The 25,924-nt window shown below is 31.1% G+C and overlaps 2 protein-coding genes across 4 annotated transcripts in view; one reads left to right on the forward strand and one right to left on the reverse strand.

The window, feature by feature from the left end:
- The window catches only part of LOC122501751 (semaphorin-2A), a 335,557-nt gene that overhangs the window by 196,572 nt on the left and 113,061 nt on the right, over window positions 1-25,924 (reverse strand). The window lies entirely within an intron of this gene.
- Window positions 13,479-25,924, forward strand: part of LOC122501755 (trypsin-like) — a 162,490-nt gene continuing 150,044 nt past the window's right edge. Inside the window, exon 1 of the mRNA XM_043611474.1 lies at window positions 13,479-13,561. The gene's annotated coding sequence lies outside the window, so the exon portion shown is untranslated. The remainder of the gene's footprint in view (window positions 13,562-25,924) is intronic.

The following is a 25,924-nucleotide window of genomic DNA, read 5'->3' on the forward strand; positions in this document are numbered from 1 at the left end:
ATCCATTTCATTTAAAAATAATATACTTTATCGAATTTCAATTAGAAGAAATTAATTGCCCTCATAAGTAAAATTGAATAATAGATAAAATCCAATAGGATTTTAAATTACTCAAAAAATATCTCCAGTGGAAAAAAATGATAAAAATTAATTGAAATTTTTTTTAAGGAGCAGTAATTAGTCAAATGTGTAGGAAATGAATGATAGAAATATTAGAGTGTGACACAACTTGTCACATCAGTGTCTGTGGCTAAAGGACAAATGTGAATTGGAGGGAAATCCTAATCTTCCAAACAGCAGTATCTTCATTTCCTAAGAAGGCCTACTCTCTCGACCGAGAAGAGATACGACCAACTTTGCGTCGACTTTACGTCACGTTACCTATCGCATTAGAGGGGATTCATTTCCGAATGGAAGAATCGACTTATCATATTAGTAATTTAGTATCCAGTTATTTCAGATGCAAAAATAAAAACAGTATTAAACTTATTGTTTAGGTAAATTACTGAACTATTGTTACTAATTGAAATATTAAATCATCTTGAATTAAAAAAGTAATTTAAAGGTATTTGGCGCCCATAATAATAAGAAACACATTTATTAATTTTTCATTTGTGCAAGAATTATTTAAATAAATCTTTTCATATAAATCCGCAATTCAGTAGAAAAATCAATAAATTTATTAGTTTATTTATCGACGATTGTTGTAAATGAAAATGAAGAAAAAAATCCTATAAAGAGCTGGGATTAAATGTAGGTTTTTTGGTGTATTTAAATGAACGTTTCCAGGATGTAGGATAACTGGTTCTAATCAAAATACTAAAGAAGCATAGCAACGGTCTTGTACATAAATTTCCAAACGTAGGAAGGAAGAACGACGCGACGATTCGACGCCGGTTAATGGGGATTTGCCGGGTAAATTGCTCCTCGCAATTACCGAACCACTCGGTAATCCCTGGTGCGGGTTGACCCTCGGCTTACTACTTAGTTTACCGGGTAACCCACCCTAAAGTTGGAACCCCTCCGTTGTCACGTGCACGCCAAAACACGCGACACGCGTGTCAGAGCGTGCACGGATTCCAGTTACTAAAAAGAGGCTTTGTAAGAGATAATTCCCCTAGAAAAGATGTAAAGAAGGGTGAAAAGACAAGAAAAGAAATGTAATCACTATCTTATTCAGTAGAAATTTCTCCTTAAAAATGAGTTTCTTTTAAAATAAGTATCGGGAAACAAATATTTCACACCAGAAGTTGCTTCTTTTTTTCAATTCTATTAAATTTCGTATCAGTCTATAGCGGAAGGAGAGTATCAAAGCAACCGGAAGAGGATGTACCAGCGTCACAGGCAAATCTAAGAAGAATTTCATTCAGGAGGCTTCTGATTTAGCAAAGAAACGACATCCAAGGAGGCTTGACTACAGAACCGGAAATTAGAACTCCAAGCCCCTTCGGCGAAACTTGTCTGGGTCGCTTACAAGTAAACGTCTTGCTTCCGTAAATGACGATTTTCAATTTTCAGTTGAGAGGCTGTGGTGAGTACGCTGGCTGACTATTCGTAATAACGAGGGAAGATATCAGTGTATTTCCGGACTAAGCAAAGACTTGCAGAAACGGGGTAATAAACGATGCAACGTGCGAACCTTAAACGGAACTTTATGAGATCCTAGCCATGATTAATAATTCTCCTCCTGCTGCTGCCGCTTCTTCTTCTTCGGCACCCTTTTCAATCCAAAAGTACGCCTTTGGCCTTAGATTACAAACGACTTCATATACCTATTACCAATCCTGTTTCCAACTTTCATTTTCTTCTTCCTTTGCAAAAGCAGTCGTCGAATATTAATAACTATACAAGTACAGTGTAAATATATACAAGCTAAAATTGTTCCCTTCCGAGAAATATTCTCCTCGCATTCAAGAAAATTGTCCCATCTTTTGCAAAAAACAGAAAAACATCTCTTTACTCTACTTCCATTTATATTTATGAATGGAAAATATCTCTCGAAAAAAGTTAATTAAAAATTGGGATTTTTCAAAAGAAATCGGATAATGTTTTCGAAATAAAAATCCGTATTAAAATGGAATCATAAAATAATTATGAAAATTGGATTCTGGAAATGAAGGGATAATATCTAATAGTGATTCCCAGGAATTTAATAGTTGTTGTTCTGAAGCAAACGACTTTCCTTATTACTCTGACCCCTCGTGCGTAAAACGAGATTACCGATACTCATTGGGACACGAAGACCTTGTTCGACAACGCACTAAACTGGAGTGGCCGTGTACGATCGATCCAACTTATACTGCTGGAATAACAACTTCCTTAGTATCTAAACTGTGAACCAAAAAATGTTTAATAAACTGCAAGAGAAACATTTTCTACTTTATTTCTTTCGGTTATAGACAACACGTTATTTTGTCACGTACAAAATTAACTTACTAATAATTCCTGAATCTTTTCTGAATTCAATCGTTCTATCACTTTGAGTAGAAAGTAATTTACATGTATACATACGTGTTGGATTATATAAATATTTTCCCCTGAATTCGTTTTTAAAGAATTTTCGTCACCTATTTCCCGAGGCTTAAATTAAAATTTCACTTTGATGATTCGAGTGAATTGGTGACTGAAAAGAAGTTTATAATTGGAGTTCATTGGAACTTAGATTCATGATTATCTTGAGAAAGTGTGGTAACTATGAAACTGAAGAGTAGACCGGAGGCAATGGGCCTGTATTTGACTGTTAAAAATAAAACGTTGCATCTCAAGTGGATAGAGTTCGAGACGGGATACACAAGTTGGACTTGCGCCCGAAGCAAAATTCTGTTGGTGGCAGCCAGCAGCAGATCTTTCTGATGGATTGGCTCTCCCACGCCCTCGACTGCTGTACGCTTTGCCACCCTCTTTCATCCACGACACAACCGAACTCGCATACACACAAATTCGCCCTCTCCCCTCCTCCCCCTTTAAAAATCTTCAAACGACGGTTTATATAGGAACTAAAGTCTAAACTGCCGACTAGAGTGAGCATAACATGACGGTCGATTCTCTTTCGATTTTCGCAGGATTTTCTCTCCCTTTCGGAAAACGCAATAGTATCAAAGAGAGGTAGGTGCACACGAAGCCGACCTGAGCCTTGAAAATTGAAATAGAATACGAAGAACAACGATGAAATATACTCGGCGAATCCGACTTTCTCGTATGTCTGCCAAATGGAAGCTCGTAATTTTCAAGGGAAAACCCACACCAGGCAATAAGAATCGCTAGCAAGGACATCGTTCTCTCTTATCCTCTCGTTGTCACGGCACCGAACGACGCGTAATAGGCAAAGAAATATTACCGAGCTGAAACAGACAGTCGAGATCTGAAGATGAGGGGGAGAATGAAATTTGTCACATTTACAATTGCGTCCAGATATTTTGAGAAATGTGCGAAAGATACGGGGAGATTTACGAGCTGATAATAATATCATTTACATTTTTCGTTGCACGAAATAGTTGATTTTTTATTTATTTCGTTTATCCATGTCAAATGTAATTATTACAGATTATATTGTTATTGCAAACACTAAACGGATTGCTGTTGCTAACACCTTACAGCATCGGGATATTTAGAAGATCCCTAGGGATAACTAATAATAACTTTTCACTAATATTTATTGACGCAAAGCCTAATTGTTTAGCACTCTTTCACAACTCTCTAAACACTCTACCATGTCAACACTACACTATACTCATCAACATTTAAAATCAAACTATGTACAAAAATGTGCTTTCGTCGTCTGCTATATTTTTCGTGAAACCCCACTTCACATTTGTCACATAAAGGGAATTTACATTTGTCCCTACGCGCTAAACCCAAAATCAAAAAATTATTAATTGAAATTACAATAATGAAAAGAAAGTAAATAACATATGTATCATGATGAATTCACTTCGTCACGAATTATGCTAACACTTATTGTTGTTTTAGTACCAAAAACACTTGAGATATTATCTTGGATGCAACATTTCAATATGACAGTAACCTTTAATGAAAAAGCTACACTGTAAAAAAGGGAGTTAAATTTTAACTTCCCAAGGGATTCTATAAAAGTTGCACCCATTGGGGAGTTAATGCCAGGGGAGTTAAATAAAGAGAGTTAAAACTTCACACCCAAATGCTAACTCTCCAAGGAAAAAATAACTCGCGCGGGTGTTGAATGAAGGGAGTTAGAAATTAACTCTCTTTTGGAGTTGCTTTTTAACTCAAAAAATTTCACTCCCAACTCCCGAGTCCGTTAACTCCCTAAATTTTTTACAGTGTAGTTGCAATATTGATAAAAATTTAAGTGACTTATGAATAAAAAAAAAACTTATTTTGAACTACTCTCGAAAGTTGAGGACCATGCACTGAATGGGTTTAAAAACTGTACAACGAATCGTGGAAAGAGCTAGTAAAGCAGACACAGGAAAATTGGATAGCAAAATTTTTTCACCAACTATATGAGACGCGGAGATTTAACTTTTAATTAAAGCGCGGATCAAGGGAGATTTAAGATATATATTTATTTTATATTTCAACACCCTTTCGAATCAGGCATAACTCAATGAAACCTAACAATGTTCTTTTTTTTTCTCTCTCTCACATTTTCCAATCTCACTCTACATCTCTCTGCTGTGGATTTAGCCCTTTACTGCCTGATTTTTCAATCTCGCGAGCGGCAGTAAAAACTGCATTTTTATGGTCTCTGGTTTGCTTTACAAAAATGTCGACCAGTAAAAATAAAAAAAATAATAACAAGTACCTACATTTGATGAATCATGTCTCTTATAAAAGTAATTTTAAAAAAAGGTTATTTTCGGTGAAACATATATGAGACATGTATTTTTCAATTTTACTCACAGACATAACACTTTGTGTTCCTATGCATCATTAAACAGTGTATTTAGGTCAAGTTGAATGTGACAAGCATTTGCATTGCGTATGACAGTTTCAACAGGTATCTCTTTGCATGAGAACGGAAATCCGCTCGTAACCTAGTAACTATAAGGTTTCATTCTAGCATACGTGAATTTCTCGTTGGGACGACGGAATTTTCAATCTGGTCCAAAAGGGGGACTCCTATAACGCGGCCAGATTGAAGGAACCGAACGTGGGTTCATAGCCGAGGGAATGGGGAATACGATTGTCGACGCAACGTTCTGGAAGAAAAGTGTCCTACAAAGGTGGAATAGAAGGACCAGGAAACCATGAGACTAAAAGTGGAAATCCCGATGTAAACGAGCTTAGATACGACGAAAGGATTGCTAAAAAATGAAGTCAACTTTCCTTCAAGAAAATGCTGATAGTGTAGAAAAAAAATCTATTTTTTTGCACACAGAAAAAAAGAGAGAAAGGAAGAAAAAAAAGGTTACAATAAAATGGAATTGAAAAAAGTCCGACAGGGTTTATAAAATAGCCAACTCTGATTTCTAGATAGGGGTCATGCATAAAATTATTGGAATCGGATTTTCTCATTTTCCAGTTGAATGCCTTTTTTAGAGTCGCCGATAAGGTTGATAGATTTTTCATCAAGTGATTCTAACATAATTTTAAGCGTCGACAACTTTAAACACGATTCACAGATTATAAAAAGAAATTTAATCTTGTTAGCGGATTTTTTACTTCAGGGCAATCGAATTATTTCTTCAAGAGTTAAATAAACAGTGGTAATCAGTTTACTCTGATTTGACAGGAATGATAATAGCTCAAATTGTTACCTAAACAAATACTAGAGATCAATGTCTCAATAAGTCACCAAAGGTTAAAGTTTTTAATAAGAAAAATCCCCAAATGTGGATCTTTCAAATTCTGTCAAATAAAAAACGAAATTAGAAGAGCCGCATGTTTGAAATAAGCAGTTTTTCTTGAAAATAAGGGATTCCTCCTTTAAACGAATGGCGAATCTAGGAAATGTAGACAGTCGGATGGAAAACACATGTAGATGCGTCGCTCGAACTGTTGTACGTCCATCCACCCGTCAGCAAACATCTCCACCCTCGCTCTCTACGGACCCTTTTGTATTCGTGGCACATATCACTTAAGGGTCAGGAACCCTCGAAATAGATCCGTTTCGCGAAATAACACACGTTGCCATGGACAGCCGCGCGTTGTCAACGTTTCCGCATACCAATGATGATGATTAAAAAAAATCCCTTCCTTTAAATGTTTAAACAAAACATGGACATAAAAAAACGCTATCTGAGAATACATGTAGGAAATTTTTTCCTTCACTTTTCAAATGAATTGTATAAGAAAATAAAAACCTTGCGTGTAGAATTCACTTTTCTTTTTTCACGAGGATCGCAATATTCTACATTCCAAAGTGAAATTCTTGAGGCGGTATCTGAAACACAAATGTTTCCCAACCACGAAAGAGAGACCTATGTTTTTCTGTATACAAGTGATTGTATTCAACGTATGTTTAAGGGTCGTCTGAAAACTTTAGAAAATGATATGCGAAAGGGTCCTTGAAACTTGATATATGTACCTACACATTGCAAGTTCCACATAAATCGGATTTCAACAAAAATTCCACGAATTTAAAAATCAAAGTTTTATTATGATTTACAAGAAACAAATATAAATGGATTGTATTAATTTATCTAATATAGATTTTGTCGAGGTAAAAAATTGGAAAAAAAATCTTCTGGCTCATTTTTTTGAATCACTTGGTAAAGTGAATAGAAAGGAGGAGAGTTGATGGCCACAAGTAGATAAAGCAAGTCACAAGTCAGACGTTCAGTGAAGTGGAGTGTCGCTAATCCGACGCAAAGTCCGGATGGAGAAGAGGATAAAAAGGTAGACCTCAGTCCTGACAAATAAGCTATGATTTAATTCCTGCCAGAGTGCTTCTCACCAGTTCAGGGACAACGTTGCAGATTAGCCTTAATGTCGTGGCGGCTTCGCACGGAGGATAGTTATTAATTAATCCAAAATCCCGCTAGGTGCACAGTGTGCGGTCTGACGACCGCGAAATAAAGCCCCCGTATAAAAGAGCTTTATTTCCTGCGGGTACGAAACAATTATCATCGTCCTCTACAAAGCAAAACTAAAAAAAGTGAATTTTAACTTTATCAAAATTTCAACCTCTCATTCAAGTTCTGTTTTTTTTAAATCTTACACGAGACTAATTAATGTTAATTTTTGTGTTAAGATTAGAACTACTTCTAAGAAAAGACACAAGAAGCTATCTCCAATGAAATTGGCCTTCGCAGAATGTATAAACAAATCTGAAGGACAGACTTTAATAGAATACCAATAGACTTAAGAAGAGATGCTTTTAATCAAGGTCAGATTTTTTTATACCTTTCTCATTAGTCACGCCCCGCTTTATTGAAATGTAGAAAATAAAAGGGAAACATAAGCTTTAGCGCATTGACTACGAGTAGAGTCTATTATATCTGCGCTTGTCAATCTGAATTTTGATTCTTGGGAGTGGAAGCCAGGGGGGTGACGCCACGCGCCTGTTTGAATTCACCACTGCCATCTGCGAAATCACTCGCGCACTTCGTAGAACTGGTAGTAGGAAATACAGCGAGGTGGCGCCATTTATCGAGTTTCTAGAACTTCGCACTCTTCAGCGAAGACTCCTACATTACCGACAGCCGGTAAACCGACGACAATTACAGAGACTGGTTATCTTCCCTCGCGTTCAATTGATCAATTTTTATACCACACTCATTTATCTTTTTTCTCCCTTACGTTTAGCAACAGATAATCAACGTTCTCTAACGTTAACTAACGTATTCTATGAGGGGAAAATAATAGAAAATGTTTGGGTACAATTATATCAGTGTAAGAAACAAATTCATTAACCAAAATAATTTGTAATATTACAAAAACCAGTCAAATTAAATCTTTTATCTTCCAACAGAGGCATAAGCATAAGTGTTTCTTAATAAACCAATTTTCGTTCTCTGGTAAACTTTTGTAAATTACCGCTTAGTGCAAATTTATTGACGGAGAAAGTGCATTCACTTGGAAAGATTCTCTGGAGATTCCATCAGATCTATGTTAAAAGCTTTTCTCAGGTGAAATTCTGATCTATTACAAATGAATTGATTTTAACATCAAAATAGTATTTGAAATTCGTTATTGAAAAAAGACAGTATTTAAATTTGGAATTATGTGGAGAACTGACATTTTGTCGTTCGTAAAGAGGGATTGCTAAATGAATTCCAAAAAAGGTTATTCAACTTGATTTCGAGTCTCTAAGCCCCAAAAAACTGAGAAGATAGAATAGACTAGAGGTTGGAAAAACTAATAACGTGAGAACGTCAAGTGCGGAAAAAGAAAATGAAAGAAAGAACAATCCCATTTTTACGTTCAAGGTAATATTACTTCGTGACACGACTATACTGTCACATTCGTATACTCCAGGCTTTGACAAAAAAAGTCTCCCCCTTTTTAAGTAAATATGTGAAATTTTATGAAATAGAAATGAATATGAAATTTGATAGACCTGGAGTTCAGACAGTTAAAAAAAGGTAAGGGGAGGGTTTTGAAAATGAAAGTTTTCCAAAAATCGTTTTCACTCGAATTTTTATTATCCATTACAACGTCGATAGATATTCCAACCAGGTCTGCCAACTCGGCAAATAAAAAGAATAATTAACGGCTAGATTGGAAACGTGTAATTGAATTGGAGGGTAAATTGCAATGGACCGACCACGAATGATCCGCAGGGTCACGGATGCATGGAGAAGAGCAAAGAGGCTTTAGAGCTCCAGTGGAGAAGAGGGTATGGCTTGTTGGGACATCCAAAATCCGGGGGACTGTTAACAGTTAAGTCAGCCAAACGGAGGTATAACCATCGAATCGTATACCTTATACTGAAGCAGTAGTGGAGGAACAACGTTAATCAGGCCGTGTAAACACCTGCTGATTGTGCTACGTGTACGGGAAATACAGGAGAATACACAAAGCGTTGAGAATCCATGAGGGTGGAAACATTGATCGGCGAAGTCGGAAGCTAACCAAACTACAATCAGACTTTTTTCCGTAACACATTCTCCTTGCTGAATCCAAGTTAAGCAACTCCTAATCCTGAAAATATTACTCAGTGTAATGCACATCGGATATACAAACAGTTTTCTAGGATGTTGACGATTATTATCAATAACTTCATACTATTGTTAAGTCCTATGAACGTGACAAAAACTATTTTTGGAGGCCCCGGAGGGAAATGTGAACTGCCCTTTTCATGGTATGTACAATCTGTGAGCAATAAAGAATAAATTTTCTGGAGAAAAATGATAATTTTTGAGTTCTGTCCAGTCTGTTTAGTCTAACTCTTGTGTTACTTCGGTGTGAGAAAAGAAAAATAAAAGTTAAAAAATGTACAGGATGTAACACTATTTGTTGACTATTTTTAATTTTCTATTTAGAAAAAAAATTCCCCTATGTTTGGCTATAAAAATTTGTATTGTTTGTTTGATTTATTATTCGTTATTTGAAACAAATCATCAGTGGAAATCCGAAATTTAAATATCCTGGACTGAGGGCAATTTTCCAACATTGAAAAATCCATTGGGACTGGCGTTGTTGTCACAATGGCGAACCAAAGTGCTGATGATTTAACTGCGGAAGCGAGAGTCCTCCAATTACTAAATTTTCGAGCCGGATACCGAAATAAATACTTCTTGGTAGTTCAAAAGTGGAACGGAAATGACCAGAGGATACTGGGTAATTTGCAATTTGGTGACTATGTAGTTTTTCGTTCTTTGTCTAAATTAGGGAGTAGTTTCTGAAGTTTTCCTTCATCAATATGATTGAAAGTTTTCGACCAACGAACCCAGAATGCCGGGGAGGTTTCGATACTAGAAAATTCAAATTATGAAACTTGCGTCAAAAAAGTTATCGGTATTTTGGTATCGAGAGAGTGAAATTTCCCATCTAAAAAAGAATGTTTGTTACGGCGACTTAATTCTTGCATTTTTAGAATAAAATTGAAAATGCATTATTCAGTATGAAAGATACTGTTTCGGATAGAATTTTTTTCGGGGAGAAAATTCGATCGAATCATGGGAGAGCAGCGTTTGATTTCCGTTGTTTTTCAGTTTCGGATTTCCATACACAGTCTGAAGAAATCTCTATGGAAATTTAGTCAGTACACTTTCCATGTGCCGTTATTGACTGCAGGAGAATACTGATAGTGCATGCATTATCCACCTGGAAAGGCAAAACTTGAAGAATCCTCGAGTGGCACAAAAGATACTCTCGCGAAATATCTAAGACAAAAAGCTATAGCATCCCATATTCTCGAGAACTCAAACGTGAATAATATTAATTTATTAATTTTCAATTTAGATATTAAAAGGAGTAGAGAAATTTATTATAAAACTTTTTCTTTTCTAAAACACTACTTCTATCAACTACTGTTCTAAACTAAATCATTTTCACTCTCTCCATTTTTCATTCAGTCATATTTATTCTACTAACAAACTTAAATACTGTCTTTTATATTAAAATTCCAAAAGAATCTCTATTACTTTAATGAAAAATGCTTGAAAAATATTTTCAGGAAAATATTCGTAAAATGCTGAAAAATGTAAATATAAAGTAACTTTTATTTGGGTCAGTGCGGTCAGTGTAAAAAATAGTTTACGACAAAAAATTTCTTTCCTTACATTCCTTTAACATTATCCAGAAGAAAGTTACAATCGCAAGATTGTAAAATTTTAATTTTATGCTGAAGCATGTGGAACGTTTCACTCCTTTTTTCAGTCAAATAACACAAATCTCGTACGTGTAAAGGAAGGACACGCTGAGATTTAATTACTTTCATAAGAGCATGCAGACTAACACCGCCGATTTAATATAAGAGAAAGTTCATAGTGTATGGCAAAGCGGTGGCAAGTGGGTGTTTCAGTTCCGGGACTTAGTGTTGTACATCCATCTTGCACCATGACTGCACTCGTGCGTGTTACTAATTAAAATCGTAATTAACCTTCTCGCGCAGAGAAGTGTCCCTACTGAGCAAGAAAACCAAGGAGGAGTCGCGGAACCTCGTTCTTCGCTCTTTCTCAGCAGCGAATAACGTATCAACAGTTCTGCCATCATGTTCAAGACTAGAATAATTACCAGGACCCACTTTTAAAGAGGGGGAAGTTAAAATTAACGATTCTTGAAGGAAAAGTAAAAAAAAACTTTCGCGAAAGAATAAATATTGTTTCTCCGAGTAACAAGTGAGGGTTGTGTAAATTTATGAACTTAGAACATGGAAAATTTTGAAACCTTGGCGCACGGACTGGAAGAAAGACCCGGCGTCCACCAATGGGGCTCAAGAGTGGAGTACCCCTACCTTGCGCATGGGAACCAGTAGCGAAACGTTCGTGCCTGCAAGCAAGGTTCGGGTGGAAAAGTTTCGTCTGTCTTTAATTGCAACGTCCTTCAGCCGAACGTGAATGAACAAGTAATTATAATTCACGATTTTTCACAAAAATAAATAAAAGTCAAACGAATAATTTATATTCATCCAAATTGAAAATCTTAACATTCACAAACGAACAAAGAACAAGAAGGTAAAGTTACGCCTGACAGAACATATCCAAAGAAACGACCAGCACACAATCTAAAACCCTCCAATTCTTGTAGGTCAACATCCCTCAGGACCCTCGACCGGAAAAGAAATGGAATATTTTTAGAAAGTTGTTTTAGGCGCGACACTACCAAAAATAAGCCCCCGAATGAACAAAAGACGAAAACGACCGCTTTTCATTTCACTTTTCCTTCGTGCAACTTGTACTAACTCTCCCTTCTTTCCGTTTTCTTCATACCCTTTTATTCTATAGCGCGTGCAAGCTCCCAAAACCCGGCTATGGAATTCAGTTAAAAGCGGAAGAGAACCATGATCCTTAACCTTTACCTCTCCTCGCTTCACTTTCGCATCCACCCACAGTTCGTTGCTACCGCTCAGACGCAAATGGATGGGCGGAAATGTAAATTGGAACATTCCAACAGGGTTCTTAATTAACTTCTTTGCAATTATCATGCCGGTGTTCCGACGCAAATGTCTGGGCACTTCCAGCGCCTTTAGGGCACTTTCTGCAAGAAAAATATAAGCATCCTTCCGCAGTCTCTTATATAATGAAAGTGAATTGCAAATTTAGAAATTTCTTTTCTCACAATAAAAAGAATTCTAAATTCTCCCACTCGGAAGAATTCGATCTTGATTTTATCCTATGGATTCACTTTTCAATTCCTCCAAAAAAAAGAAAAGAAAATTAACAGTTTGTATTAATTTCCGAATTTTCCGCTATTTGCAGACATTTCCTAAACATAGAAATCATTGTAATGATCACGAATGCTCAAACCTATTATAATGCAAATTTTGATTAATGTCATTTGGCAGTGTGATGGGTTCGCGTTTATCTGACTGCAAACAAAAAGGGTAGCGCACGTAACGTAAATTCACATTACGTGGTTTAACAGTACACGTCTATCGTCATTCCTCAGGGAACAGTTGTATGTAACTGACAGGAGCAAATTTTCAAAGTTAACACCGTAACTCCATTTTCAGAAATGAAATTATAGCGCGTGATTAGAGCCATATGTATTAATAATCTCATCAAAAACAGTATACATTTGATGATAAATTAAAAGTAAATAATTATAAAAATTGGGTATCTTTAAGACTTCTTTTTATTATTTGACATAGTATATTAATTTATAATTCCAGTAACAATCATTAGCCTATTAAGAAGATACATAAAATCAGTATAAAAGTTTGCCGGAGAAGATAAAATTAAAAAACTTCTTCGAGAGGTTAGATCGTAAAAGGATAAACCATAAAATCTCAAGAAGTAATAAATCTTCATTAATATTATGCGGACTACTTGGCAAGCAGAAAAGGGGAGTTTACACAATAAGAGGGTATTGTGGTATTATATGACCGGCAGCTCTCGTGACGTATTGCCGGGATATTATGTAGTACTTAGAAAATCAGTAGGCACATCACGTTAAGAAACTTTCAAAAAGAATTATAATAATAAATATCATGATATATTAAACATTAAATATAAAAAAGGAGAATAATATAAATGGAAATCTATTTTTATAATCAGAAATCGTACCAAAAAAAAATTCCTACTTGTGGAAGAATAGAAGGGCCTAAAATATCGAGTTAGGAACTAGGAAGTTAAAAATAAGTTACTGGAATTACTTAAATTAATTAGGTAATCTTGTTCCAAAAGACCATCATTAATACTAAAGTTTCTAGTGAAAATAACTATATAATTAAATTTTTATTTTATTTTTCATATGATGGAAAGCTAACCCCAGGTTAAAAAAGTTTTCCAGAACTTTGTTTTAGAAATTATATATAGTTTCGTGAAAAACTTTGTTAAAATCGTGAATCGTTCATCATTTATAATTTTATTTACTTTGTAAAACTTTAATTTATTTTTATTAGAATTCAATTTTGACTATTAAAATACTACTATTTCAATGTTTTTAGGGTTTTGTGGCCAAGACTCGTGCATCTCTGTGGACAGATGGACATCTTCAGTCTTAACGGGGTGTCAGTTCGTACCACGTGAAGGTAATCAATTTTGCAATCTTAAAAATCTCTTTTTTGGCAAGTTTTACGATTTCCAAAGTAAATTTTGCTAAATCACAAAATCATAATTTAAACTTCGAATGTGAGAAAAATACGAAAAAAACTTGTACCTTATGTGCGATGTTACAGAAAGAAAATGTTGTTTACACCACATTTATTCACAAAGATAGAACAAAATAAATTCACTTTCAACAAAAATTATTTCTCAAAAGTATAATTACTTTGTTAAAATTTACGAAGTAAATTAATTTTTAATTTACTGTTTATTAGAGTAAAATTTCACGAAAATTTTGATCCCATTTTTGTATAGTTTCAATAGTTATACAAATATATAATTGAAATTTCCATACTATCGCTCTATAAAATAATACCTAATACAAAAAATATGAAATACCATTAATACAAATGATTTTGATTTTCATACATATATAATTTGCAATTAAGCTAAAATCTAATAATAATGATGCGTATTCACTATCGGAGTTTTATGATAATCGAGGATCATCATGATTAAAATGTATACATAACAACTGTAATATAGTTTAAAGTTGATCCAGGAATAAATTTGTTAATGAGATTTAGTAAACTGTTCATTTAGATTTAAAATCCTCGTTAAGGAAAAGTACACGTAATTAGCAGTAATTCTAAAGCTTTAAGGATTTTTTTTAATTATAGCAACGGCAGCAGATTTGAAAATTTTAGTATCTTTTGAGAATGCATATAAAGTTTTAGATATTTCCTTCCAGCTTCATAATCCCGAATTTTATACTAATTTTTAATTAAAACAATGATTCTTCTGAATTCTATTTTCTTCCTCTACTTTAAATGAATATAATCCAACAATGAGTTGTTACTTTCGAAATGTCTTTGGGACGATAAAATAAAAATGTTGGTTATGATGGATATATGGCAGCGATATCTAGAAACACCTTCTACTCTTTGGACATATAATATTTAACATATTTCTCGAGCATAAAAACTGTTTCAAGAGAAACTCTCTCTCATATTTTCTATTTTTTATTTTTTTCTATAAAAAATACATTTACTTTGCGACACTCCCGTTTATGTTTCCTTTGAATTACAGTGAAACACTTTTGAGTCTAATATATTTCACGTTTCGTCATTTAGAAAAAGTCAAACGTATTTCTTTTATTTCCCATAAAAAATATATTATTCAAGTTTTTTTTGCAAGAAATGAAAGAAAATACAATAAAATTTTTGTCCATATTTACATTGAGTCTGGATTTTAGTTAGGATTAGGGTTTTCACAACCTTTGGGTATTTCTCCTTTTTAGTATATTCAAGGAGGGTAAAGAGCCGGGACACAAGCAATGTCAAATATTTGAATTAATTTGTACGACAATCCCGTGGATTTGAAGCCCCTAGAATTTTCACTCATCTACTTTCATCCAGTCACGTACATTTTATCGACAAGGGGTTGATCTGTCTTGAGAAAACGGAAAATCTTTACCCACAATTCACTGAACAAACGAAGGAAATGATGGGAATAATTATCCAACTTTCTCTTTCTCTCGTTAACATCTAATCAGAAATTAAATCTACTTTTCATTAAAAAGAAAAGCAAATAATATTTTTACAGGTCCGGTAGCGAAAAATATATTTAGTAATAAAAATTCACGCAAAGAGAAAGTAAAATTGAAAAAAAAATTGGTAAGAAGATAATAACGCCAGGCGAGATATCGTACGGATTTTTAGACCATGAAATCCTCCAGAGATGATGGTGGAGAAACTCCCCTCGCTGAATCTGAACTAAAATCTCCCTTATTAAAAGATAATATTCCGGGGGTTTAATTTAGCGGATATAAATCTGCCTTTCTTTTTATTGAGAGAAATTTGCAAAGAGATTTTTTTATGCATTCTTTTTAATAAACTATAATAATTATTCCATTCTCATTAATTATCATCTAAATTCTGCTTTTATTGAATTTAAAAACGGGAATACAACAATATTAAAATATTAAATTAAATACAGTATATTAATGGAACCATAATTAAAAAAAGACGTTTAATTGAAAAATTGTTTTAAATTCAGTCATAACTGTTAGGGCATTAATTGAAAATACGAGACAAGCATGCATGGTGCGATTAAAAAAAATATGAAAAAGGGAAGGAAATGAGGGAGAATATTATTATTTGTTCGAAGAGGCTGTAAACTAATAAGTTCGAGGCCATTCATAAAAGGAGACCCTTACTTAAAAATATTTTCCTCTGTTTCTACAGTCTCGCCCTCACTTCTTTTTTTATGGTGCCTTATAAAAAAAGTTTAATCATATCTGACTATAATGACTCAACAATATTTTGCGCGCACTTTCATTCGCGGTTGAAAGTTCACGGTAAAAGAAAAACATTCACGACATAGAATCGCATGGTGCGTTGTTGGTGAGGAGCTTATTTCTTATCGTATAACACAAAAAATTCCACAAAGTTATGAAAACTCTCCTCTTGCTGTTTTTATAATATGCGCGCAATGCGGCGAAAACACTTACTCTAGTTTATTCGAGATTATATAAAAATCTTCACAATTGCATCAATAACACAAGATTTTATCAATATGTTAGCATTAAAAGAGTTCAAAAAATATTTCAATGGGGAAAACAAAATTTTTTCAGTAACAAATACTTTACTTATATCATCTTTAGAACCTAAGCTTTGATTTGAGACTATAGAATTTATATTTCACATTTATAAAATAATATTTTTCGAAGTCAAAATATTTTAATCAAGAAGTTGATTTCTACAAGTCACCTTTCTATTTTTTTGAGACGGAAACCTTATCGAGCAATTTTAAAAATAGATCTTAACAAGACGATATTAATGAACAATTTTTTTCTATTTATCAAATCTTTCGTGTGTAATAATAATTTTGGAAAAGAAAATGTAGATGAAATTCGTAGAAACCGATTTGTGCGCACTGCAGTCAATCTTGATCATGCTTTGTCGACAGATTCCACACGAAATTTCCATTTTAAGAGATATATCATTTTCATCCGCCATGTGACGGTTTCGTCCTATGCGTCTGAACATTTTCATCCCTAGCGTCATCGTATTTCATGCTTCGGATTCCTATTTCATGCGTTATGCGCGTGAAATAAAGTTCCCCAGACCCAAAGGTCCGCGTATTGCGAGATGCATATTATTGTGATACATGATGCTTTCCAATATTAGAAAAAATACTCCAAATGTTAAAGAAATTGCAATCTTTTTCTTATCTACTCAAATTTCTTGATAGTCATAGAAAATTTTTATTTTTTTTAAATATAAACAATTTAGCTATTTCAGCTAATTTTTAACTTCCTTAGCTAATTATTGTTAGCTATTACAGAAATTACGTCCCACAACTAATATTTTTGTTGAGAAAGCTAATCATTAACTATCATAGCTATTTTTAATCCATAATAGCAAAAGTCACTCAAAAAGTTACTCAAAAATAAATGTTCTGTTACATTTATTTACGAATTTCTCTAAATGCAAAAATTATCCAAAAACATCAATAACTTCTTTTTTAAATATAAATATTTAAGTAGGGGAGTATCGTCGAGGTTGGACCACTGTCTAGGTAGGCCACTCGCGTTTTTTGTCAAGTTCACTAACTTTTTGTTTAATTACATTTTCGGAGAATCGAAAATTGTGTTTTCTGTGACGTCGGTACAAAAAAAAGCTCAAAAAAAGTTTTGTGCATCATGTGAAAAATCATTAATAAAAGATAAAAAAAAAATTGAATCGTCAAGGCAAGCATGCAGAAATTTTTTGGGACGCATTTAAAATGCGCAAAGATGAGGACGAGCTACTTCATTTGCAAAAACTGCAATTCTGTATAACTCATAATATAATTGATCATCTTATTAATATTTGTATTTAATTTTATTAATATTTTAGTGGAAAATTTTTTATTTATATTTATTTTTTTATATTGTTTATTGTTATTATTTTGTTATTTCATTAAGTTACAAACTGTAAACAATAAAAAATCAATTTTCCGTAACTCCAAACATGTTATTTTATTTTTTAACGATTAATGCCTTTTGAATTTTAAACATGTCCGACCTTGACTGTAAGGACCAACCTCGACTAAAAATTTTTTTTTTTTAAATCTTTATAACTTTTTCATTTTAAAACCAATCAATTTGCTTTGTACAGAAAAGATGTTCCTATTAAACAGGACTTTCCAACCATATACTTCAATTGTCCAAATTCATTTTTAAAAAAAAGTTATAAACAAAAGTCAAAAAGTGGGCCGACCTCGACTATGTTCCCCTATTATTATTTTTCTATAGGAATTAAGACTTTAAAAAATTTCAAATTCATAACTTTTTAAAATTAAACAACTTTAAAAATATTGTTATAAAAAATGAAGACATCGATTACTCCGAGTCGAAGACTCGGAGTGATCGATTTCTTCATTTTTTATAATAATTATAGATGATCGAAAGATAAGATAATTATTTTCTATTATCAGAATATTGTTACTGTAACTCCTTCAAAATTATTTTTATATTCAATTATTATCTAAACTTTAAACTAAAATTTATTTTTAAATTAATTTTTATTAGAAAATTCTACTAGAATTTAAAAATTTAAATACAAAAATAAATTATTTATTGAATAATTGAATGTTTCTTCAAATTTAATTATTATAAAAAATTTTATTACCAAATTTTTAAATAATTGAAATCTTTTGACGAATTTTAATAAAATTTTTAAGAATAGTTACATTTTTCAAGGAAATTGATTAAAATTAAATTAAAAAAAAATAATTGAAATTCTGCGATTAGCTTTATTATTTATGAAAATAATTGAAATTTTGTCGAAGATTCTATTAAAATGTTTGAAAATAATTGAATTTTGAAGAAGAATTTTATTATTTATAAAAACAATTGAAATTTTGACAAAAATTTTAATAAAATTTTTGAAAATAATTGAATTTTTCTAGAAGAATTTTATTATTTATAAAAATAATTGAAATTTCGACAAGAATTTTTTAAACTTTTGACCGTAATTGTATTAAAAATAATTGAATCTCTGTAAAAAATTTGATAAAATTGAGAAAAGATTTTGAAAATAATTGAAATTTTGACAAGAATTTTATTAAAATTTTTTAATATAATTAAATTTTAAAGAAGAACTTTATTCCTTTCGAAAGTAATTGGATTTCTGCAATCATTCGTAACTTTTTCAAAATTCAAGTTTTTTTAGTGTTTTTAACTAAAATTTTTCTATAAATCCATTATTTTTAATAATTAATTAAATATATATTGACAAATTTAACTAATTTTAGAAGATTTTAAATTATTAAAATATTTCAAAAATTTAAGTTCTTTAAAATTTCCAATTAAATTCATTTACAATTGAAATTTTATAAAATTTCAAATTGAAACCGTTTGAAGTTCACTTATTTATAAATATTGTAAATGCAACTCTTTTAAAATTGAATAAATTTTCAAATATTCAAGTAAAATTATTCATTAAATAATTTATTTATTTTATGATAGTTGTTCAAAATTTAAATTATTTAAAAAGAAATTTTTGTCAGAAATTGAAAAAAATTAAAGGTTTTTTTTAGAATTTGTAGTCATTATTAATAGTTATAATAATATTAAAACTATATTCCAATTCATATATTATTTTAATGAAAATAAATTTGAATTAAAAATTTTTACGTTCCATTATTTTTAAAATTGCTAATTTTGTTTAAAAAAGTGAGTAAAAAGTTAGCCGCGCGCGAATTGTTGCTGGTAATAATTAAATACTGAGTAATGTAAATGAAAATCAATGTAAATAATAATAACGTAATAAAAAGAAAATTCCAATAAAACTCGTTAAATTTTTCATTTGTTTTAAAACATATTACAAACTTTATAATTGAATAATGTGAAATTAAATTACAATGATTTTTAATTGCATTTGATTTAAAATACGATATCATAAAACACTTTTTATTTTGTTTTACCAACAATTATTAATACAAATGGTAGAAATGTTTTGATTCCAGTATAAATCTGTCAGCAATGTATTATATTTTGTTTCTCTATATATGTATATATTTACAATATACAATATAAAAAAAATTAAATTGCACTTATAACTGGAATGCTTTTATTACAAAATATCAATATCTACTTTAGTTACTCGCTTGAAACATAGAAAAAAAAGAATATTGTGAAAGAAAATCTCAATAATGACTGTCTGCAATTTGTAGTTACGTAAACGAAACAGCCGAGAATAATAATACCTTCTGCATTTCGTTGTCTTTTTTTCTCAGAAAATGTGTAACAAAAGCAAACGAAAGTAGAGTTGAAAATTAATATTACTCATACTTTGCTGCTTTTCTCTTCATTTATAATTTTTTTTTGCTTTTTTTTTTGTTTTTATATTTTATTTTTATTCATAATTTTCTTTCTAACTTCATAAAAAAATAGTATTTTTTATTTTTTTTAATATTTAAAGTGAAAATTGTTAGTATATCGAAATTGTTAATTAATAGATGCTTCATAACTTCTCTTTTTCATTAATAATAATTTTTATTTCGAAAATTATTTTTGATAAAAAAAGAGAAATTGAGACAATCTTGAACAGACTTGGACGTTGGTAAGTATTTCAAATTTAAAGATTATTCCAGTAATATATGTAAGGGTGCGAGTCACTCAAGTGAGATATTGATATTTTATGATATCCTAAGGGTTAAAGTGCTTTTCTCATCCTTCGAGTATTATAATATTTTAGTTTATTTTCAAAGACAACGGGAAAAATTTCTTTTTACGAAAAGATATTTAGGAAGAAACCCTATTTATCGACAGGAACGAAAAATATCGGTAATTGCAGGAATCTATCTAAAAATTCTGAAAATGAATGAAAAAAAATAGTAGGGGCACTTAGTTTACACATTAAGAGACAAAATGATCCAAATATCATTCAAAATTAACGTACAGATTAAGAGAAAAAAAGTCTAAAATTCTTAAATCCTTTCGTGGCGATATTTTTTTAAAATACAGTCTGGCTTTTGAAAGACGAAAAATTAAAAAAGAGGAAATAAATGTTTAAGAAATAGTTTGATAAACAATTTGTGACAGTTAAATGTAAAGAATTTATGTATTAGGAAAAAGTTGAAAGTTATGATAGAATCTTGAATTGTCTTATCGAATATATAGTTTGAATAATTTAAAGTAGATTTCGTGTATTAAGATTTATGTAACGCACGAGGAAGATACGGTGTGAACCATCCAACGTGTTACAAATTTGACTCTGGAACTTTCGATGAAAATCAAGGAGGCGTGGTCGGGAAATCAGACCGGAAGGGAGAGAAACTTTCCTAATCGCATTAACGAATTTAGAAACTTCACGAGTACTAACAGAAGTGCAGAGTAATAAGGAGGGCGTTACACTCGCTTCGCTTTGGGCGACAAAGTGCAATTTTCGAAACCAATATATATGCAGGCAAAAGACAAATTCACTAATATGTAAAATAGAAATTTACAAATAGAAATTCTTTTCTCCGAATAAATAATAATTGAGTAGCCTAGAAATCCACATTAAATCCACATTTCTAATTAAAAAAACAAATTATTTCTCACACACTCACAGTGAATATATCATTTAATATTTTTAAAATAATTTATTTTCAGAATTTATAGAATTTCAAATTTAATTGCTCTTATTTTCTACTTAGTGAAATCCCTGTAGAAAATTATAAAATAAATGCGGAATTTAAAATGATTTATAAGTTAATTAAAAATAATCGTCTAATGTATACTTTGGAGAGTAAGGTTTTAATTTTTTTTTTTTTTTTTTGCTTAAGTAAAAACAATAGAGTTTTGAAAGTTATTATGTATAGTTTTTGTTAGTCTTCAGGGATAGCAAAGTAACGATAAGTTAAATTAAAACTTTGTAATTCTCTCAAGGCGCGTGAGTCTCACTTTCAAGTGCTGTTGCAGCGACTCTGATTGCCATTTTGAAAACGTGTGAGTTTCACAAACAAACGATTAGCAAACTGCGAATCACGTACTCAAAGGATTAGCGTAGAATGTAATTCAAAAAGCGTCTACGTGAATATGTTGAATTTGAATTACAACAATCACGTAATGCGTGAAATGGAAAATTAATCTAATGTAGTTAGCTAATGAATTTTTAGAATTTCCATTAAAGAATCACGTAAAATTACAAACTAATTTAATGTTTTAAGAACTGTTTAAAAATTAGAAATTATTTCGGAATGTTACTAACATTTTTTCTTCTTTTCGGTCTTAATTAAAATTTATAAAATTGTTTATCCCACCACCTGTAATAAATCATTTTTTGCTCCACAGTTGTCTTGAAAGTATTAAAATAATACGAAAGTGAATGAAATTGATAATTTGATTAACTTCTTTCAATATTATACAAACTAGCAACATATACCTCACTCGCTAACGCTCGTTCGGTTGTATTTAAACTTATTTATTTTTACTTATTTATTTTTATTTATTTGAACTAAGTAAATATTTACTGGACATAAATATTTTAATTTATGGTATCAAATAAATAGTTATTTGAACCAAATACAAATTACTTAAGTCAATTAAATAGAATAATTTGATCTAATAAATATTGCTTTAAATCAATTATGAAAATTACTTGATTCAATAATGCATAGTTTTTAATTAAAATAAATATTTATTTGCATCAATAAAATAATTTTTTTGAAATAACTAAACTTAGAAGGTTAGATTTTGAATGTTAGCCTGATTCTCTGGATAATTAGTAAGAAAAGGGCGAAGATACGTCCATTCTTTTCTTACTAATAGGATTTTCTGTAGGTAATGATGGGACATCGACATCGGAAACATCAATGTTTACAACCTCGATGTTTTAATTTCGATATTTTCGATGTATCGAGGTTTTTTTTTCCGATGTTTGATATTGATGTGAATTATAAGTGCGAGGAAAAAATGATTTTTTTAAATATCTCCTTTTTTGCCTCTAACAGTTTGTGTTTTTTTTATCTTTTAAACAATTGCTTTAAAAATATTATAATGTTATTTTTCGAAAATAATTGAATTTCTTAAAATAATTCTTATATCCTAATTTATCTTTAAAAATTTTTTTTTTAATATTTGGTAATTCAATTATTTTCAAAATTTGCAATTAAAATTCTTCAAAAAATTGTAACAAAATACTTGAAATAAATTAATTATTTTCAATTAAATTTTGCAAAATTTCAACTATTCAAAAAGGTTTCTATTGTAGACATATTTGAAAAATTTAATTATGTTAAAAAATTATTCAAAGAAATCTAAGTATACTTATTTTTAATTATCTATAACTTAATCTATTGAATTTAGAAAAATTACATCAAGAGGACAAAACTTTGTTCTTTCGTCTACTTTTGAATAATGTTTAGAAAACTAAATTTTTATTAATGTTTATTAAAAAATTATTTTATACCTAAAAATTTTAAATTTTTTTAATTTAGGCATGATTATAATCACAGGCACACAAAAAAAAAGTTGTCTGTTCATTGAACAAGACCTACATATGTCTTATAGTATTTTGGCCCCCTGAATACGAATATGAAGTCAGAATTGCTCCATCACCCTCTGTTTTTTTTAAATCGAAAAAACTACCCTTAAGTCTAAAATTCAAGAATTAAAGTAAAAAAAAAATAAAAACACGGCTTTCTTCGGAGTAAAAGAATATATTTATGCGTTTTCTTCCTTCAACCACTCAGAAATATTGTCAAAATTGCTCCACCACCCCTACTTTTTTTTAAATCGAAGAAACTACCCTTAAATCTAAAATTCAAGAACTAAAGTAAAAAAATATGAAATAACCGGTTTTCTTAGCAGTAGAAGAATATATTTATGCGTTTTCTTCCTTTAACCTCTCAGAAATAATGTCAAAATTGCTCCACCACCCCTGTTTCTTTTAAATGGGAGAAACTACCCTTAAATCTAAAATTCAAGAACTAAAGTCAAAGAATGAAATTACCAGTTTTTTTGCGAAGTAGAAAAATATATTAATGCTTTTTTTTCTTTCAACAACTCAGAAATAATGACGAAATTGCTCCATCACCCCCTGCCCTTAAATCTAAAATTCAAGAATTATAGTAAAAAAATGATATAACAGGTTTTTTCCAAAGTAGAAGAATATATTTATGTACTTTTTAATAAAGCATCAGCATTGCTTCATCACCCTCTTATTGATTTATATTGAAAAAACTACCCCTTTAAGGGGACATTCCAGTTCAAAACAGGCAAAAAGAAGGCTTTTTTAGTATATATTATTAAAATAACTATGACATTTATTTAAAAAATTTTTTTTACATGTAATAAGTAATTTATTTAAGAATTTAAAAAAAATTTTTTTTTAATTTTTATTTCAAAATGGCGGCGATATACGCCATTTTTGAAAATGCCCATTTTAGGTGGTAAGATCGATTCCAAACTTTCTAAAACAGATAAAACCAAAAACGAAGTAACATTCTCTTCGTTAGATAATTCTTTAGGTGTGGAACCTCAAAAAAGTGGAATTTTCTTTCCCCCCCTTTTTTTAGAGTACTTTTTCCCAAAAATAAGCAAAAAAAAGTGTTTTTATTCAGAATTTCTCTTATAAAAAAAGGGGAGTTGGAAATTTTCCAGTTTTTGAGGTTCCACTTATAGGCATGATGACGCTGAATCAAAAGCCGTTTGATTTTTTAAAATCGCTTCAGAAGAACTCGAGATATCACTCTTACCAGATCAAAAAAAGACATTTTGAGAAAAATGCATTTAAAGTTTTTGTTCATAAGTTTCGAAATTTTTTTAAAAAAATCATCGGATTTGCTTAAAAATCGTTACTCGGGGGTTTTTGAGGTAGCTAATTACGAATATGGAATAAGATTTTTAAAATTTAAAATGGCGGATCCAATATGGCGGACATTTTTTTTCAAAATCATTGGATTTGCTTGAAAATCGTTACGGGGGGGGGGGTTGGGGTCGCTGATTACGAATATGACATCATTTTTTCAAAATTAAAAATAGCGGATGCAATATGGTGGACGAAAAAAAAATTAAAATAAAAAAATTTTCTTTTCCGCCATATTGGATCCGCCATTTTGAATTTAGAAAATTTGATATCTAATTTGTGATCAGCAACACCAAATACATTTTTGTTTGTCTTTTTTAAAAAATGCAAATGAGAAAACATTTAAATCATTCGATTGCTTATCCGCATACAAAAACATCTTTGACATGGCGAAGAATAAGGATGTATAACTTTTGTTTTACGTCGAATTTTGCAATAATATTTTAGGAGAGTATTCTTGACACTATAAGAAATCCGAAAATAAAAAAAAAATCTATTTTTTTGACATTCTGAACTGGAATGTCCCCTTAAGTATGAACCCAGAGTATACTAACAACAATAAAAACAATTAGTTTTCGACAAAAGCATACGTTCCTTTATTTTTGTTCTCATAACTAAAAAGCAGAATCAGAGTTAACCCCTTCAGTGTGTAGCTAAAATATAACAAAATGGTCCCAAAATGTGTAAGACCTTCTTGTAAATAAATTTTCATGACAATAGGTACTAAGGGGTTTTTGGGGTCGCTGATTACGATTCCGGTGTTAGTTTTCAAAAATTCAAAATGGCGGATCCAAAATGGCGGACACGATTTTGAAAAATTCATTGGATTCGCTTAAAAATCGTTACTCGGGGATTTTCGTGGTCGCTGATTACGAATCTGACATTAGTTTTTTAAAATTCAAAATGGCAAATCCAAAATGGCGGACACGATTTTGAAAAATTCATTGAATACGCTTAAAATTCGTTATTCGGGGGTTTTCGGGGTCGCTGATTACTAATCTGTTATTAGCTTTTCAAAGTTTAAATGGTAAGAATTATTAAAAGAATTTATCCACTTTTAAAATTTTTCAAAATTTTTGGCGACAATTTTGGATGAAAAATTATTTGTTTTTAAAATCTTACTTCAGATTCGTGATCAGCGACCCCAAAAACCCCCGAGTAAAAATTTTTAAAAGAATTTATCCACTTTTGAAATTTTTCAAAATTTTTGGCGGCCATTTTGGATGAAAAATGATTTATTTTGAAAATCTGGCTAGAGAATCGTGATCAGCGACCCCAAAAACCCCCGAGTAAAAATTTTTGCGAATATACGTTAAGATGTTTTCTTGTTCGGGCCATGACGTGTATACACGTCATCCACTGTTTGGGCCAGTTTTTTGCATGACGTGTATACACGTCATCCACAGTCAAGGGGTTAATTTATCATTATTTGTTGTTGAAAGAAGAAAACGCATAAATATATTCTTCTACTCCGAAGAAAACCGATTATTTCATTTTTTTTTACTTTAG

This window comes from Leptopilina heterotoma, unplaced genomic scaffold (assembly GCF_015476425.1).
Source record: "Leptopilina heterotoma isolate Lh14 unplaced genomic scaffold, ASM1547642v1 Lhet_214, whole genome shotgun sequence".
In the NCBI taxonomy this organism is placed as follows: Eukaryota; Metazoa; Arthropoda; class Insecta; order Hymenoptera; family Figitidae; genus Leptopilina; species Leptopilina heterotoma.